This window comes from Xenopus laevis, chromosome 7S, assembly GCF_017654675.1.
Source record: "Xenopus laevis strain J_2021 chromosome 7S, Xenopus_laevis_v10.1, whole genome shotgun sequence".
Lineage (NCBI taxonomy): Eukaryota > Metazoa > Chordata > Amphibia > Anura > Pipidae > Xenopus > Xenopus laevis.
The window spans coordinates 102,121,169-102,138,207 of NC_054384.1; positions in this window are offsets into that span (position 1 = coordinate 102,121,169).

The window sequence follows — 17,039 nt, forward strand, 5'->3', positions numbered from 1 at the left end:
GGGAGTATTTTACTAACACACAATCCTTCTACTTCATTCTGGGATACATATAAAATCATTTGGTGGTCCTAACATAGTCTGAATTAAATCCAGACTATGAAACATGTTGTTTGTAGGACATTTCATCCAACACATAGGGGCATATTTATCAAGGGTCGAATTTCAAATTGAAAAAACTTCGAAATTCAAAAAGACCAACCGAAATTAAGTCAAAGATTTTTTTTTTGGTCGAATAGGTCAGTTTTTGATCGCATAGGTCCGTATTCTGCCGAATTCGAATCGTTGGAATGCAAGTAACTGCGAATTCGATCGAATTTGATTAGAAGTTTTTCCCAAAAAAAGTTTTGATTTTTTTAAAGTCCACCAATTGACTCCAAATAGGTTGTAGGAGGTCCCCCATAGGCTAAAACAGCAATTTGGCAGGTTTTAGATGGCAAATGGATGAAGTTGAATTTTTAGAGAGACGGTACATAATAAATTTCAATATTCGAATTTTTGCATTAAAATTATAATCGAATTTGGACTATTCCCTAGTGGAAATACACAAATAGCTTGAAATTCGAATTTTTTTTATTGAAAATCCACCTTGAACTTTGATAAATCTGCCCCTCAGGGTCCCCTTACCTTTGGGAATTAGGGCTTATTACTCTGTGTTCCACAGCCCCCCTTCCAGCATTCATAGAGCCTGCTTTCTTTTTAACTACCTGAAAAGGTGTAACTAGATGATATTGGGCCCCACAGCAAATTCATTTTAGGGCCCCCAACATATCCAGAGGTTGTACTCTTTTACCAATATATGTTGAAAGGAATTAAGGCTTCATGTTGCCCCCTGTAGCTCCTTGGCCCTCCTGCAGCTGCAGGGTCTTCTTCCTCTGTAGTTATGCCCCTGGTTACCCTCTGCCATATTGCTTTCCTTACCTACAGCAACCGAGCTACAGTATCTAATGGCGGAAGCTCACACTCCTATAAGGAATGCAAATATGTTCTATGCAAGCTGTGAGCTATTTGCCATTTATCTAAGGCATAATAAACAAAAGATAAACTCCTCTAATAAATATGATCCCTTTATGGCCATTTGCAAATCACAGAATATCTTTATTTGCTTCCCAGGACATCAATAGGGAAGAACATCCAACTTCTTTTTAATATTTTTACCAGCTAGCCCAACTGCTTTTACCCGGCAAAGTTCCATGCTCCAGAATTCGAGATTTGTGGGTTGTTTTTAGTTTTTAATACGATTTTTGTACATTTTAAAGCCTTTGGAAAAAATGCAGATATCTCAGAGGTGCAAGACCTCTCCCCACCCCACCCCAGTGCAGAGCAGGGCCACTCCGTGCTGATTAAAGTGGATAGTTTACTCTGCTATAGTTACAGAGCTTAAAATAACTGGATACCATCTGTGATGTGCAGGCACAATTTTTGTCATTCCTTCACCAATTATCAGCCTTAAGCTCTTTTATTAACGGTTTAGAAACTGTCTCCTCTCTCACATACACACAAAACAAAATGACATCTGGAGGAGAACGCTTTATAAAGAGCATTTATAGGAAATACGTTGAACAGTGGACTGCGCTTTGTATATATATATCTAAAATGTATAGCTTTTACAAACATATAATTATATATATTGTATCAGACATGAGTGTGGGTTTTTGTGCAGTGTGTAACCTTGCAATTTCACCAGAATAAAATGATAAAAATGATTTGTTCAGTAGTGTCGTTGGACCATTTCGATCAGTTGGCAGTTGGGCTCATCTTTAAGGGCAGAGACACACGTTCAGATTCGGGGAGATTAGTCGCCCAGTGACAATTCTCCTCTTCTTCGGGGCGACTAATTTCCCCAAACTGCCTCTAGCTAGAATATAAATTGGCGGCGGGGTGGTAATCGGTGCACTTAGTTTCCCGAAGTCGCCTCACCAGGAAACTTCGGGCGACTTCGGAAAACGAATCGCTCAAAATGCCATCCCTTCTGCGTTTTACATTCTAGCCGGCTGGAGGCAGTTTGCAGAGATAGAGGTAGAGATAGAGGTAGAGATAGAGGTAGAGATAGAGATAGAGATAGAGGTAGAGATTAGTCGGCCCGTAGCAGAGTAGATTTGTTGCCGGGCGACCAATCTCCCCAATCTGAGCATGTGTCTCTTCCCTAAGAGTTCGGCAACTATAAAGTTAGTGCGTCTGTTTATGCAAGTATGGGATACATATCCAGAAAATCTTTATTACGGGAATTCCATCTCCCATAATAGACTCCATTGCAATCAAATAATTCAACTTTTTAAAAATGATTTCCTTTTTCTCTGTAATAATAAAATCCAAATTACAGAAAGATCCATTATCTGGAAAACCTCTGGTACCGAGCATTCTGGATAACAGATCCCATACCCTTACTGGTTGTTGAAACTGAATTGGAGTGTATGATTCCTTATCAACCAGAAGGTTAGCCACAGTCCATGAATCCCTATGGTTCCATTATGGGATCAAGTCTGTGGAGTTTTATTTATTTGCCTTCTTCTTCTTCTCCTGACTCTTTCCAGTTATCAAAGAGGGTCCCTGACCCCATCAAAAAAACAAATGATCTGTAAGGCTACAAATGTATTTGTCATTGTTACTTTTTATTGCTAGGGTAATCTGGATCATAGCAACCAGATTGTTGACATTTCAAACTGGAGAGCTATTGAGTAACTCAAAAACAACAAATAATTTAAAATGAAAACCAATTGCTAATTGTCTCGGAATATCAATCTCTACATCATACTAAAAGCTAATTTCAACAACCCCTAGAAGCACTTGTTTTTGCAGTCAAAGATCAGTCGTATGTGTCCCTATATTTGTATGAGGATGTGATATGTAAACAATGCAGGAAGTATAATACCCCTAATGCGTCCACCATAAAGTTAAATAGGTTGGCCAAGCTCATGATTCTTTATCTTTATCTTGACATGCTAATTTCTTTGATGTGCTTGTTATCTGCTTAGGGAGGTGTTTGTGCCCAGGAAGTGATATTCCATTTGCATTTACCCTTCTGCGCCCTCTTGTTACAGTGACTGCCCAGCTGCAGTTCATTGGATGACAAATGCTAGGAATACAAAACAATGAAGGGCTAGAAGGTAGATCAATGGCAGTTTTGAGAACCCATGAAATGAGCAGCAAAGCTGCAAATACAGTTCCTTCTGTAAACATTTGGGTATTATGCAACCCACTGTTGCTCTAGTTTGTTCTCTTCTATGTCTCTTCTCCTTTAAAATTACTGCTTCTCACCCCTTTTGCTTTTTAAACCTTTCTGGCCCATTTTGTTCTAATGGTTTACTCCAGAATCCTCTCCATATTGGTCTGTCTCTTCTTCTCTTTATTTGTTTCCTCTAGAAATACAGAATATATAACTTCATAAGTCACCATTCCCTAACCTGTCTTTGCCTCTACCCCAGCAGTGCTTGGTAGTCAATTGCCTCCCAGTAGAAGAGGTGAGTCACACCTGTTTGGATTGCAGACCCATCGGTTAAGTTAAAATATAAGTTGATACTCTATGAACATAATATTGTTCTTGTTTTTCTGTACACTATTTGTATCATGTTTCATTCTGAAAAAAAAATGTTCTGGAAGGTTATTTAGCCTAAATAAAGAAGTATCACCAAACACTATAGCGCTCAACTTTTTGTTCTCACTTGCATCATAATGCAATGATCCTACCCAATAATGTATGTCCTAATGTGAACTACCCATGTATGCAATGTATTTTGTTCTACACATCGGGGACAGTGATGGGCGAATTTCTCACAGTTTGCTTCACTGAAAAATTTGCAAACGTCCCACAAAATTCGCGAAAAAATAGTAAAAAACAAAACTTTGGACGCGCGTCCGAAAAGTCTCTCTCATCAATGGGCGTCCAAGTAGTGTTGACCCGCATCGATTTTGACGCGACTTTTCGGACACATGTACAAAATTTTTTGATGCAGGAGATTTGTCGCAGGAGATTCGAGAATTTATTCGCCAGTGTCAAATGTGGAAATCGGCCGCGAATTTGTGACAGGTGAATTTTTTTGCCCATCACTAATTGGTGAGCCTGCATTATATTGTTATCTGCATAACACAATATGTTTCCTGGAGGCAATATGAACCTTCTCACCAGCTTGCTCTAAATTGCCTCATGGTTTAGCCGAGGGCACGGGGTCTTAATCAGGAGACAAGTAGTGATAAGTGATACTTAGTCTGGTTCTTGTTGGGCTCTGGTTACATACTGCTGGATCATAAACACTCTCCCCCAACATAGCTCCTTCCATGTGTGCAGTTTGTCAGTACTTGTGTCGAATGGCATTGCAAGTGGTCATGCGAAGACTAAGCTCAATGCATGAGAAATATGTAAATGGCTATATGTGAGGCCATCTATCCCTCATGGAAAACTGTGCAATTGGTGTTGCTTAAAAAGAGTGGCACAATCTGTTAGAGACTTCCCATTTAAAGGGCATGTAAAGTCTAAAATAGAATAAGGCTAGAAATGCTGTATTTTGTATACTAAATATAAACATGAACTTACTGCACCACAAGCCTAATCAAACAAATAATTTATGCTTTCAAAGTTGGCCACAGGGGGTCACCATCTTGTAACTTTTTCATACATCTTTGCAAGAATAAGACTGTGCACATGCTCAGTGTGGTCTGGGCTGCTTAGGGATCGTCATAAACAAAGCTGCTTGAGTTCTGCATGGCTGGGAAGTAAGGCGGGGGCTCCCCCTGCTGTTCATAAGTATGATTGTTTCCCTGCAGAGCAGTTAGGGACCGTCTGACAATTCCTATCCACTGCAGTAAATGAAGGGAGAATTTCACTGCATACAGTCAGGTTTCTTATAAAAACGGTACACATTTTTTAATTAAAGTATATTGGAGATAGGTTTCCTATCCATTAAAGAAAGTAAAAATGGGATTTTATTTTTTTGCCTTTACATGCATTTAAGCACCTTGGATAAAGCGATCAACCATAAGCAATGAAAATACCTCTGATTTGGAAATCCCTTTATATTCTTGGGTCAAGGCAACAGCTAAAGGAAGATTATACACTATACAGTCCTGCTTATGGAATCATGATAAAAGTCTTGAATTGACATTAGGGCATGGTTTTACCCATTTCCATTGCCAAAAGACAGCTATGCCATTGCAGAATTATAAAAGCAAAGATGGTTTCCAAGCAATGCTGTGTCACTTCCAAGGATGTGATTGGATGAGATGTAGGAAAGGTATCAAAGGGGAATGCTCCCAATTACACTGTAACTGCCCCCCCTAACCTGACTAACCTGAGTATGGATATTGTCCTAGTCGGAAAACCATAAAAAATTAAGGTGAACGGTGCATTTACATTTAATGCTGCATTAAATGAAGACTATTTGAATGTAGTGGAACCTTTGTTTTCTACCTTTGATTGCAAAGTGTATTGGGATATATATATATATATATATATATATATATATATATATATATATATATATATATATATATTTATATATATATATATATATATATATACTGTATATATATATACACAGTACAAGGGAACAAGGGAAAGTTGTGCTCACCACTAATTTTTAAAACCATTAGGCGGGGGTGCAATGAGGCTGTGGCCACAAAATACATATAGTCAAATACAAGAGTCCTCTGCACTCAACCCATTATCAATATATTTAAGACTTTGAGACATTTTGTGCATACAGCAAGTAAGTTGCAGGTAAAACTTAGTCCCTATGTAAAATGTATAATGAAGCAATAGAATTCTTAATGAATCAGATGAAAATTGAGTGTAGGACTGGCCAGATATGGGATGACTTTGACGTAGTTGTTCATCTTAAATATATTGCAATATATGGACACACAATCCCTGTTTTGTTTAAAGGGTAAGGCATTTTTCAGTAGCAGTATGCACAAAATGTCTCTGTCTTAAATATATTGATAATGGGTTGAGTGCAGAGGATCTCTTGTATTTGTCTATATATATATATAAATATATATTGTGGAAAAGACATCAGCACAGATTTCTGAAGGCTAAAAATACACTTGAAAGAATAAGTAAACCATCTGCTGCAAAAGGCTCAGGGATATGGTACCAGAAAACATTTTCACGCTAACTGGAGCACTGCTTACCTCTACAGCTGAGAGTCAACGTAATTTGAGATCCAGCACTTTGAGTTTGTAAGGGAATCAGGGTTGGTTTCTGGAAGACTGAGCCAGTGGGAAGATAAGATACTTGGAGAACATGAAACTTTAGTCTGTGTTTTGAGAGCGCAGAGACTGCAGCAGGGACAAACACTATATAAACAGCCTTGCATGGGCCTTGAAGAGCCAAGTTTATAAAAAGAACAAGAAAAAGGTAATGCAATGATGTAATGGGCTCAGTGATATCAATATGAAGTGTGCTGTGATACCATATCAAATGGAATGTGTTTAAAATTAAAATATGATATGAGACCCCTTCTCACCCCATTGAAATGGAGAACCAATGATATATTGTATATATTCACCCAAAGTGTCTTGAAGTTATTATGGACCTGCAGCTTAATCATATAATGTGAGGAATTCTTTAATTTAAAACTGTCAGGGACCAAGAATGCTTTTCTTTTGATAGCCAGAAAAGGAACTGTGTTGTTTAAGAGAAGTAGGTTATATGTGGTCATATGTTTTGCTAGTTACTGGTCTATTAATTTTAAACATTTTTGCTTTAGTTGCTAATCCCTGGATCACACAGGTCTTCTCTATCCAGAAGATGTCTGGATAGCCTCAGGTCCTAGTGGTGGCAAGCCAATGACAACTCTCAATAGCCCTCTCTTATTTTCATGGCCATTGTCCATTAGACTCTCTTTTGGGCCCTACTAGGCCTTTACCAACACTGGTTATAACTGTCAGTATGCTTCTACATTTATAATTGTATTTATATGTCTTGCTTTGAGTAAGTATATGCAAAGGACATTATTTGTTTCTCTGTGATCTGGTTTATGTCCCACTATTCTCCTCTTCATTAGCATCAACCAATACAGACAGTTTACTTGGTGCTAAGAACATGAGTCATATTTTCCTACTTTAAATTTTCATCTTTATTTGCCAACATCAATCACTGACTTTCCTAAACACTGTTCACTACTTCGGCTGTTATCCTTTTCCTCTTTGTTATTTAGTGTTTTTGAACAGCTTTTAGAAGGTCTTCTTATATTAGAGGATCTATCACCCAAAGAAATCATTCCAAATTCTTTTCTTGCATGTTCGTTGAGCAAAAATAACTTTATGTAACGATCGGTATCCCAAACCCAGAACTAACTCCAAGATTCCGATCTCAGTCCGCTCTTCTGCCTTTAGCAGCCATTTGGGTGGAGCCCTCCACTACTCAGATGTTACCAGGTATTATTGCGGGAGAACCAGGGAGAGAGTTCTGGGCAAGCAAGGGAACCAAATGTATATGGAAAGGACAGAGGAGCAGTTAGCAAAGTCGAGGAACAGGCCAGGTCAAATCACACGGGCAACGAGGTCTCAAGGCAGATATCAGAAGCAAGGTCTGGGCCACAGGCCAAGGTCATAAACAGATAGAACAAAGCAGTGCCAATCAGAATCAGAAGAGTAGTCAAATACAGGCAGAGATAAAACCAGGCAGCTAGAAGGCAGAGTCAGGGACAAGCAAAGGTCAAACACAGAATATCAGGACTAGAATCAGTAACAGAATGCAGCCAGGAACCAAAAGAACCTTTACATTGGGTAATTTCAAAAAGGCGCCTGCGTCTTTAAATATTTGAATTTTGAGCGCAAGTGCGATGACGTCACCTGCACCGCTTGCTTAAACTCGGAAACGAGCTGCACGGTCAGCCCCTCTTATGTGAAAAAATGGGTTTCATGTTTACTTTGCAAAAGACTTTTATTCAACTTTTTTTTGTGTGGCTCCCTGGTCCCCATGAAGAAGCTATTTCTTGAGCACATTTAGCCCAGGGTGCTTGATTGTCTGTGATTAACTTAGTTCTTCTAATAAAGTACTAAATATGCTGAGCATTTACAGCACGCACAAAAGGTTAGTTAGAACAGAAAAGTTTATAGCCTTTCTATGTTGGTCATATTCAGAGGAGAGAACTAAGCAACAGTTGGAGTGAAAAGAAGATTCAGTCATGAAAGGAATCTGCGAGAGCACATATCAAACAGATTCTTTACACAAGGGACTGTCTGTAGCATCTAAAATAGTTAATTCATTTGAGACCTGGTGTGTGTCTATAGTGGTAAATGTAATGTTCCTGAGTTAAACAAATACACAGCAGTTAGGAAAAGATCTTACTTCCTGATGAGCCAGAAGAAGGCACAAAGACCCTGTAGCTGTCTACAGCTTATGTCAGAAGTGGAAATAATATAATTTTTTATCTAAAAGGACCAATCTCTGGACCCAGTGATAGACAGGACCAGTAGGGGCCCAACAGATAAACAGACCAGAAGCCCACTCTTCAAGCTATATTTCCTTCTGTCCTCAGTCAACCTCTTAGACCAGAAGCCTACTCTTCAAACTATATTTCCTTCTGTCCTCAGTCAACCTCTTAGACCAGAAGCCCAATCTTCAAACTATATTTCCTTCTGTCCTCAGTCAACCTCTTAGACCAGAAGCCCAATCTTCAAACCATATTTCCTTCTGTCCTCAGTCAACCTCTTTGACTAGAAGCCCACTCTTCAAACTATATTTTCTTTTGTCCTCAGTTAATCTCTTAGACCAGAAGCCCACTCTTTAAACTATATTTCCTTCTGTCCTCAGTCAACCTCTTAGGTCAGAAGCCCAATCTTCAAACTATATTTCCTTCTGTCCTCAGTCAACCTCTTAGACTAGAAGCCCACTCTCAAACTATATTTCCTTCTGTCCTCAGGCAACCTCTTTATTTGCCTAGTCTCTTTTCTTAGCATACTATGTTACTCTTCCACCTACTTTGCTTCTTTGTTCCTATACATGAATAAGGAAAGACCATGAAATAAACCAAATTGTTAGGAGCAGGAGAGCACATTGACACTGGGCCCCACTGGCAGTTTTATGGTATTCTGGTTCAGCACTGCCTTATACTTTCCCACTTGCCCAACCTTACAATTCTCATGTTAAAAAAGCTCTGAAATCTCAGTTTTTTTCTAATGAGTTCTCTAGAAATATCCACTGGTGAATAAGTCATCTTAGATCGATATGAGCCTTTTACATACTGACCATATTTAAGCCCCTCTTCTTCAATCTAAGAAGTCCTGACTAAGAAAGACATTCTTCATACCTTTATACATTTCTTTTATATATATTACAAAGGCAATACTTCTCATTTTAAGACCTATTGTTTGAGGTGTTCCTCTACTTTGCCCTTCATTGTTTTGAAAAAAAAAATCTAGACCTGAAACAATAATTTGACTTCCAAAAAGAGTTTTGTGCAAAAACATATTTTGCAGATACTTAATGTAATATTTTAATTGTACTTCGTGTTGAATTCCTGCCTACATTTTTATTCTAAAGACTGTGTAGGGCCTGGGAGTAGTTTAGAGAAAGAGAACACAAAATTACCTTGTATCAGTGCTTTGTTCTGAATCACGACTTTCATAATGTGCTTTATTTTTTTTTTCTTTCTCTTTTTTTAAGTGATAAAGTTGGTATCTAAATTTCGTAGCTGAAGTGACAGCCTGTGTGTTGTTTTCTTTACAGAAAAAAGATATATCTATTGAATAATCAATTCCTTAATGACTTCAAAGGTAGTTTCGGACTCAGGCACCAATGGGCCACCAGAGAACCTAATATCAAGGGCCCACCAACAGGACCCTTTAAATATTTTCTTTTGGTATCTTCATGTTTAAGAGATTAATTGATTTAATTTAACTTACTTATACAGCCAAGAAAGCATTGTTTTTTTAAAAAAACCGATTAGAGGCCAGTTCACTAAAGTCTATGGGAAATATTTTATACATGCAGATACACCAACCAAGATATAAATCCTGTGTTGCAGTTTCCAATAAGAATGGAATTACCAATGGAAATATATAGGGGCAAATTTACTAAAGGGCGAAGTGACTAACGCTGGCGAAACTTTGTGACGTCATTTCGTAACTTCGTCGATTTACTAACGGTCACTGGTGTAACTTCGCTAGCAAAGGAGATAGACTCTAGTGGTACTTCGCTCCCTAACGCCAGGTGAATTTGCGCCCTGGCGAATGGACGTAACTACGCAAATTCACTAAGATGCGGATTTTACTGAACGTTACCTCTTGTGCCAGACTTGCCTTCACCACCTCAGACCAGGCAAAGTGCAATAGAGTAGATAGGAGTTCCTAAAAAAATAGTTGAAAAAGTCCCAAAAAAAGCTAGCGTCTTTTCCTTTTTTCAGTGTGATAGGCTGCAAAAGTCCTTACATTTTTTTTGGGGTAACCTGCTTCCCCCCTACATTTCCTAACATATGGCAAATAAACTATACACTGGGCTCATGTGTAGGGCAATAGAACAACTTTATTTTATTTTATTAAGGTTTACCGGGCTTGTGTAATGTAATGTATTTGCTGCAACATCTACGTCCAGTTTTGTATGTTTATGATTGAGGTTTTCTGGAGGTTGACTGCTCTAAGAGTGCAGCCAGCAGCAACGTTCCTTGTCTACTAAAGTTAAAGGGGAACTATCGCGAAAATGAAAAATTAATAAAAGCTTCGGCATATTGAAATAAGAAATTTTCTAAATATAATTCTTTACCGTTTCTGAAATAATCAAGTTTAAGTTCACTATTCCTCTCTCAGCATCTCAGCAGGAACCCCCCCCCCCCTATAAGTTATATTGGATCTAACTGTCAATGATTATCTGACACCCAACTGCTGCATGAAGAGAGAATGAAGAGAAACAAATGCTGAGAGAGGGATAGTGACTATGAACTTGATTAGTGCAGAATATTTAATTGATTGCATTTAGAAAGTTTTTTATTTCAGTATACTGTAACTTACATTAAAAATTTCATTTTCATGGAAAATATAGGCCAGTTCTGAATCCATAACTGATTGTATTTTTGGACACCATGGATCCCTGTGTGGAGGACCAACCTAAAATATTCCCCAAACTCTGTAGAAGCGGCTGCTGCTTCATTGGGGTCTGCAAACACAGTGTGATAGATACATATACAGTCTGTACAGTCTCCAAAATAAATTGATAATGATACTGTACATGTGGCCGATCCTATTTAGAACACCCTATTTAGAACACCTTGGACAATGTTATTTCCTTAACTGTAAGAGTGTTTTATATCTTGCATATTATACTGAATTGCCTATATGCTTCCAGGCATGACTTTTTTTTCCAAGCTTGAAGGTAATATATATAATAGTCAGAGTCATTGCAGAAGAAGTGTTTCAAAATATAATGTTTCCAGCACAAATGAAAAGCTCTTAAAGACACATTTGAGAAGGCTTATAGAGTAATAATGTCTGACAGTATATTCTGAAAGCATTACATTCAGAAAAAAAGCACAGATTATTACTAGGAGAAATGCAATAAAACATAGCAATCAGCCTCTCCTTTTAAGAATATGAATTTATCTATTATGATTTGGTTTGCACTTTGTAATCAGAACTTGTTATTTCATTTTAACATTAAAGTGGTAGCATTTTACACAGGAATGAATTTAGTTCATGAATGTTGGATGCAGGTGTAGGGGGCCCTTGATGTAACTCCCTGCTGCCTCAGGAAATCCCAGTTGTGTTACCTATGCCCTGTGAAAAAACAATTTCTCTAATTGGCCAATGACTATATACTAAAAAAGCTCCCCAATTGGCTCCCGACCATCACGTGTCCAAAATCCAGCTCCCTGGCAACAGAGCGTCCTCACAACTTTCAAAAATGGATTTCCATGGCTCGTTTTTCGTGATATAATAAAAGCTTCTTTATTTAATGTTATATTATTTGCATGTCAGCCTTGACACAGTGCACATTAACGTTACTACTGACCGGTTTCGTACCTCACGGTACTTCCTCAGAGTATACATTTTTTCACACAATACACAACTTTATAGCTAACCTTGATTACAGACAAATATCACACTCGTTACCTTAAAGGGATATACCCTAGTTCTTATACCAATTTATTACCACAGTCTATTTTAATTTTAATAAAAACATTTAAGAGCAGAAGGATGCTAAAAACATTGTGGATCCATGTATGCAGTTCTGGGTAATATTTTGATTGCAGGGATGCTTTACATACACTCTTACATAGTACCTCTCACTATTACAAGTTACAAGTTATCCCATTTAAATTTAAATTTACTTATTTTTCTCTTATTCAATATAAAATTTGATTTCACAATCTTTATTGAGACCCAAAGGCTTTTCCGTTTCTAAAGTAAACATCCACCATGCTTCTCTCTTATTCATTAGCTTCTCCAGATCACCTTTCCTCTTATCTAATCGGACATGCTCTATGCCTTGAAAGGATATGCAGCTGTCATTTCCATTATGTACATTCAGAATATGATCAGCTATAGAGGATGATATATCCTTTCTCCCTACACAGGCCAAATGTTCCAAAATTCTGTCTTTCATTTTCCTCATAGATCTTCCAACATACTGGCATCCACAACTACATGTAGCTAAATATATAACATTTGTAGTTTTACAGTTAATGTATGTTCTACACTCATATTCTTTTCCTGTCACCGTACTACTAAATTTTTTTGAAACATTTACTATATACTGTCCATAATCTAATGGAAAGGAGATACTCATTCTCTTCCTGGACCCCATCCTAGTAGGAAGAAGATCTGCCAGAGGGCTTGAGGTGGAAGTAGGCCTGAGGTGTACATGGCCCTCAGTGTTGTAGACCAAGTTGAGCCTAAGGTAACCCAAGCTTTAGAAAAGTCATGGAACAGGAACCTCATTAACGAGTTAAAGGCAGCGGATAAAAGATTCAGTCTTAGAGCACTCCTATGAGCTATTAATGTGGTGGCAGCCCTCCGAGGAGATGCCTTGCTAGAGACACTCAGTTGGAAAGGACAGGTTCTAATCCCTGAATGGTTTCCATTGAAGGGGATCCATTTCACAAAAAGACTTTTCTACTGTTGAAAATTAAATTTTCACAACTTCTATTCCTGAAGGCTGGAAATACTTGGGTTTTGAGAGTTACGCCTCCTCTAACACCCTTCTGAGCTGAACGAGTGGGTGGAGGTGAAACCTTGATCTCTGGTCAGCAGGATGTTTTGCACTAACTGCCCAAGAAGCCTGTGACTAGTCATTTTATGATGGACCTGTCACTTATTCAATAATGTGAATAAAACTGTATCAGTGCAGGAGGGAGGGTATGACACTGTTCCATTGTGGTGGTGGCTTTGTTGTAAATGAGCCCCATTGTGTTCTCCATTATTATTTCAGCAGCATAACTACAGTATATCCCCTAAGCTATTTATGTATCTATTCCTGCCTAAATGCACACTCGCTGGCTGCCAATGCCAAAGACAATGTTGACTCATTCCTATAATTATTATTTTGCTTTCAAAATACTGAGGTGTAGGAGGAATCTGAAGCAAGACTAGCCGTCATTTTATGGAAGAGGCATTTTGTGGTTTAATACAGAGTATGCCCAGAATATATTATCTTAGCAAGGTCAGCTATACCCCAGTCTATGCCCCTTTGACTACTCTAGTTGGTAAGTGAGTTCCAAGATCCCTTAAAATTAGCATATATTTACCCTTTAAGTAGATCAGAGTTTGTTTTTGCGCATCTTAGAAACCATTGTTCACAACAGTCCACAATGGGACCTCAAAACGTCAGTGACATAAAAAGTTGCTTAAGCTACCAAATCATTATCCATAAGAAAATTGTAATACTTTCCATTTAACAGCACTCAATAAAAATGATTAGGTGCTGTAATTCAGCCTCCTACTATATTTAATAGTATCCTAATCCAGTCCAATGGAAGATTACTGCAAGATCTGCCACCCAGAGGTTGATAAACTGAATGCCAATTCCCCATCCCTTTCTTTGAAACTTGAGCCACTAAACCTAATAGTTAGGAGAAACATGGTGCTCCAGAATAATTAGTAAATGACTCACCAATCTAATCCTGTCTGGTCCTGTGGATCCGTTTGAGTGCCGGTCGGCCCTGCTTCCATTTATCCCACTAAACTGTGAGGTTAGGGTTTTAACAGCTGTTTAGGGTTTCAATGAAAGAACTACCTTTTGTTTATGGTTAGACCAGTGAACTAATTCAGCAATTTCTAATAGCTTTCTTTCTTTTCCCTCTACTCCTTTCATATTTCTCCAATATTCCTCCTCCTTCACAATTCTCTTCCAACCACCTATTTCAACGTTCATGCATGCTTCTCCCTTTGCTCCAGACCAGAAACCATCGCCTCCTTCTCTTTACCCTTCATTCCTAGTGATGGGCGAATTTATTCGCCTGGCGCGAATTCGCAAAAAAAAATTGTCGCCGGCATCCAAAAAAACGGGCGTCAGCGTCAAAAAACGGGCATCGGCATCAAAAAACGCCGGCGTCGTTTTGCAAATTTTTCGATGTTTCACGAATTTCGCGAGAAATTTGCTAATTTTTCCTCTAAGCAAAATGACGCAAATTCGCCCATCACTATTCATTCCATTTAAACCCCCAACTCTTCTCTGCACCTCTGATCCTTAAAGTCTTCTCTCCTCTCTATTTTTATTCTCTTCCCTTTTTGTGTCTGCCCCTCAGTCTCCTTCATCATCAATTCTTTCCTGCCATAAATTCCTCTTTTCTCTTCCACTCTTCTTTACCTCTCTACCCTTTCTTGTCAGGTCCCTTCCGCTTATTCTTTGCTATTCCTCTTCTCTCTTTTTCCAGTTTCTCTTCAATTCTCCCTTGCTCCTAGTACTGTTCTCTCACACCTCCTGCGGCCTCCAGTCTGCCCCTCAATCAGCCTTTTTATATTAATCCAGCTGTATCCTGCTCTGGGGTACACCATTGAAATATTCAGGAATTTGCAGGTTGTTCACCTTTGAGATAACTTTTGGTATGATGTAGAAAGAGATATGTTTTTCAGACAATTTGCAATTGGTTTTTTATTTTTTATTATTTGCGTTTTTTGAGTTATTTAGCTTTTTATTCAGCAGCTCTCCAGTTTGTTATTTCAGCATTCTGGTTGCTAAGGTCCAAATTACCTTAGCAACCATGCATTGATAGGAATAAGAGACTGGAATATGAATAGGAGAGGCCTGAATAGAAAGATGAGTAATAAAAATTAGCAATAACAATACATTTGTAGACTTACAGAGCATTTGTTTTTTAGAAGGGGTCGGCGACGCCCATTTGAAATCTGCAAAGAGTCAGAAGAAAAAGGCAAATAACTATAAAACTATAAAAAAAAAAGAAATAATGAAAACCAAATTAAAAGTTGCTTTAGAATTGGCCATTCCCTTTAGCAAGATTCAATGTGATATACACATAAATGTAGTTCTGCCTAGAAGTGCTGAAGTGGGATGTCCGTTTGCAAAGCTCGACCACAAAAATATTGATTTCAGCTCAGGTTTCCGAAGCACAAGATGTTCTCTTTGATCTGCATTCATGTTTAATCAATTTGTAGCTTTTCAATATTCTGTACTGTATAAAGGACTACATTATTCATTTATATCTCTGTGATCTTATTTTTATATAACAAATACATCAATAACAAACCCTGCCCTGATTCAGTGATACAAATGTACTGTCTGGTTTTCTTCTGTGGTCTGTTGATGAAACCACTATATGATATACGGTGCTGCTGCTGATCTAAACACTTATAAATTCACTTGCATTATAGAAGTGATTGTTGGACTGTTTTAGTTCAAGTCGCCTTTTGTGGTCCAGAATTTAGTGAGGATTAAGGGCCCCGTTAGTGACATAAATCAAATCATCACTATACCACTATAGCTCCCTGAAAGTTACCCATCAGATTTTTGTATCAGTCCCATTATATTTTAACCCATTTGACTACATCTGACTTGAGAGATGTGTTTTGTTGATCTGACACAATCTGACAAAAGATTCTGTTGAGTTTAGCCTTTAATCGTACTCTAATTAAGCTTTAAGCCAGGCTTCCTTATAGCTTTGGACTGGAGGGTCCTGAGCCCACCGGGGTACAAACGGGAGCCCACCATCTCTTGCATCACGATCAGGGTGGCAGGTCAGAGAGCAGTGTTCTGTATCAGTGTGAGGGAGCGGATCTGGGTCGGCGGCACCCACCAGGTTTTTTCCGGGTGCTCTGCCGGCCCAGTCCAACCCTGCTTCCTGGAGTAATAGGGGAGTAAATTTGTATTCATCACTAATCTCACCTTAATTGAGCTTTAGGTAGTCCCATTATTAGGGGGTAGATCATTGCATTATGGTATAGTTTCAGGGAGATCATATCTATTATTTGGAATCCTTGGGACTGGGTTGCCATGGGTAGTGATGGGCGAATTTATTCGCCAGGCGCAAATTTGCGGTGAATTTGTGTGATTCGGCACAGGTGAATAAATTTGCGAAACAGGCACGAAAAGGCTTAAAAAAAATGGAATATGCTCCAACTAGCCAAAAAAACAGACGCCCGCGTCAAAAAAATGGATGCCGGCGTCAAAAACAGACGCCGGCGTCAAAAATGAGATGACAGCGCCATTTCGCAAATTTCTCGTTGTTTCGCAAATTTCACGGGAAATTTGTCGAAGCGAAACGGCGCAAATTCGGCCATCACTAGCCATGGGTGCCCTTATGCATTGGTCCAGCTCAGTTATGACCCTAAGATTTCAAGAAATCCTCCAATATTATTAGAGCTCAGGAGTAAAACAAGCCCAAACGACTTTCCAAAGCACATTTTTATCTGATAGCATCATACCATACCTCCCAACATATCCAAAATGGAATTTCTGTGTTTCGTCGCCGGCGAATAAATTCGCTAAACTGCTGCGCAAATTTTTCTGTGAAACGGGACAAATCCACCCATTACTAGCAGCATGGCAAAAAATGTTGACCATGCACGTTTTTTTGGCCACACCCCCTAATTACCATGTCCATTTTACAAAATTTGGCAGTTTGAACACAGTTTTACTGCAATGTTTTGTGCAT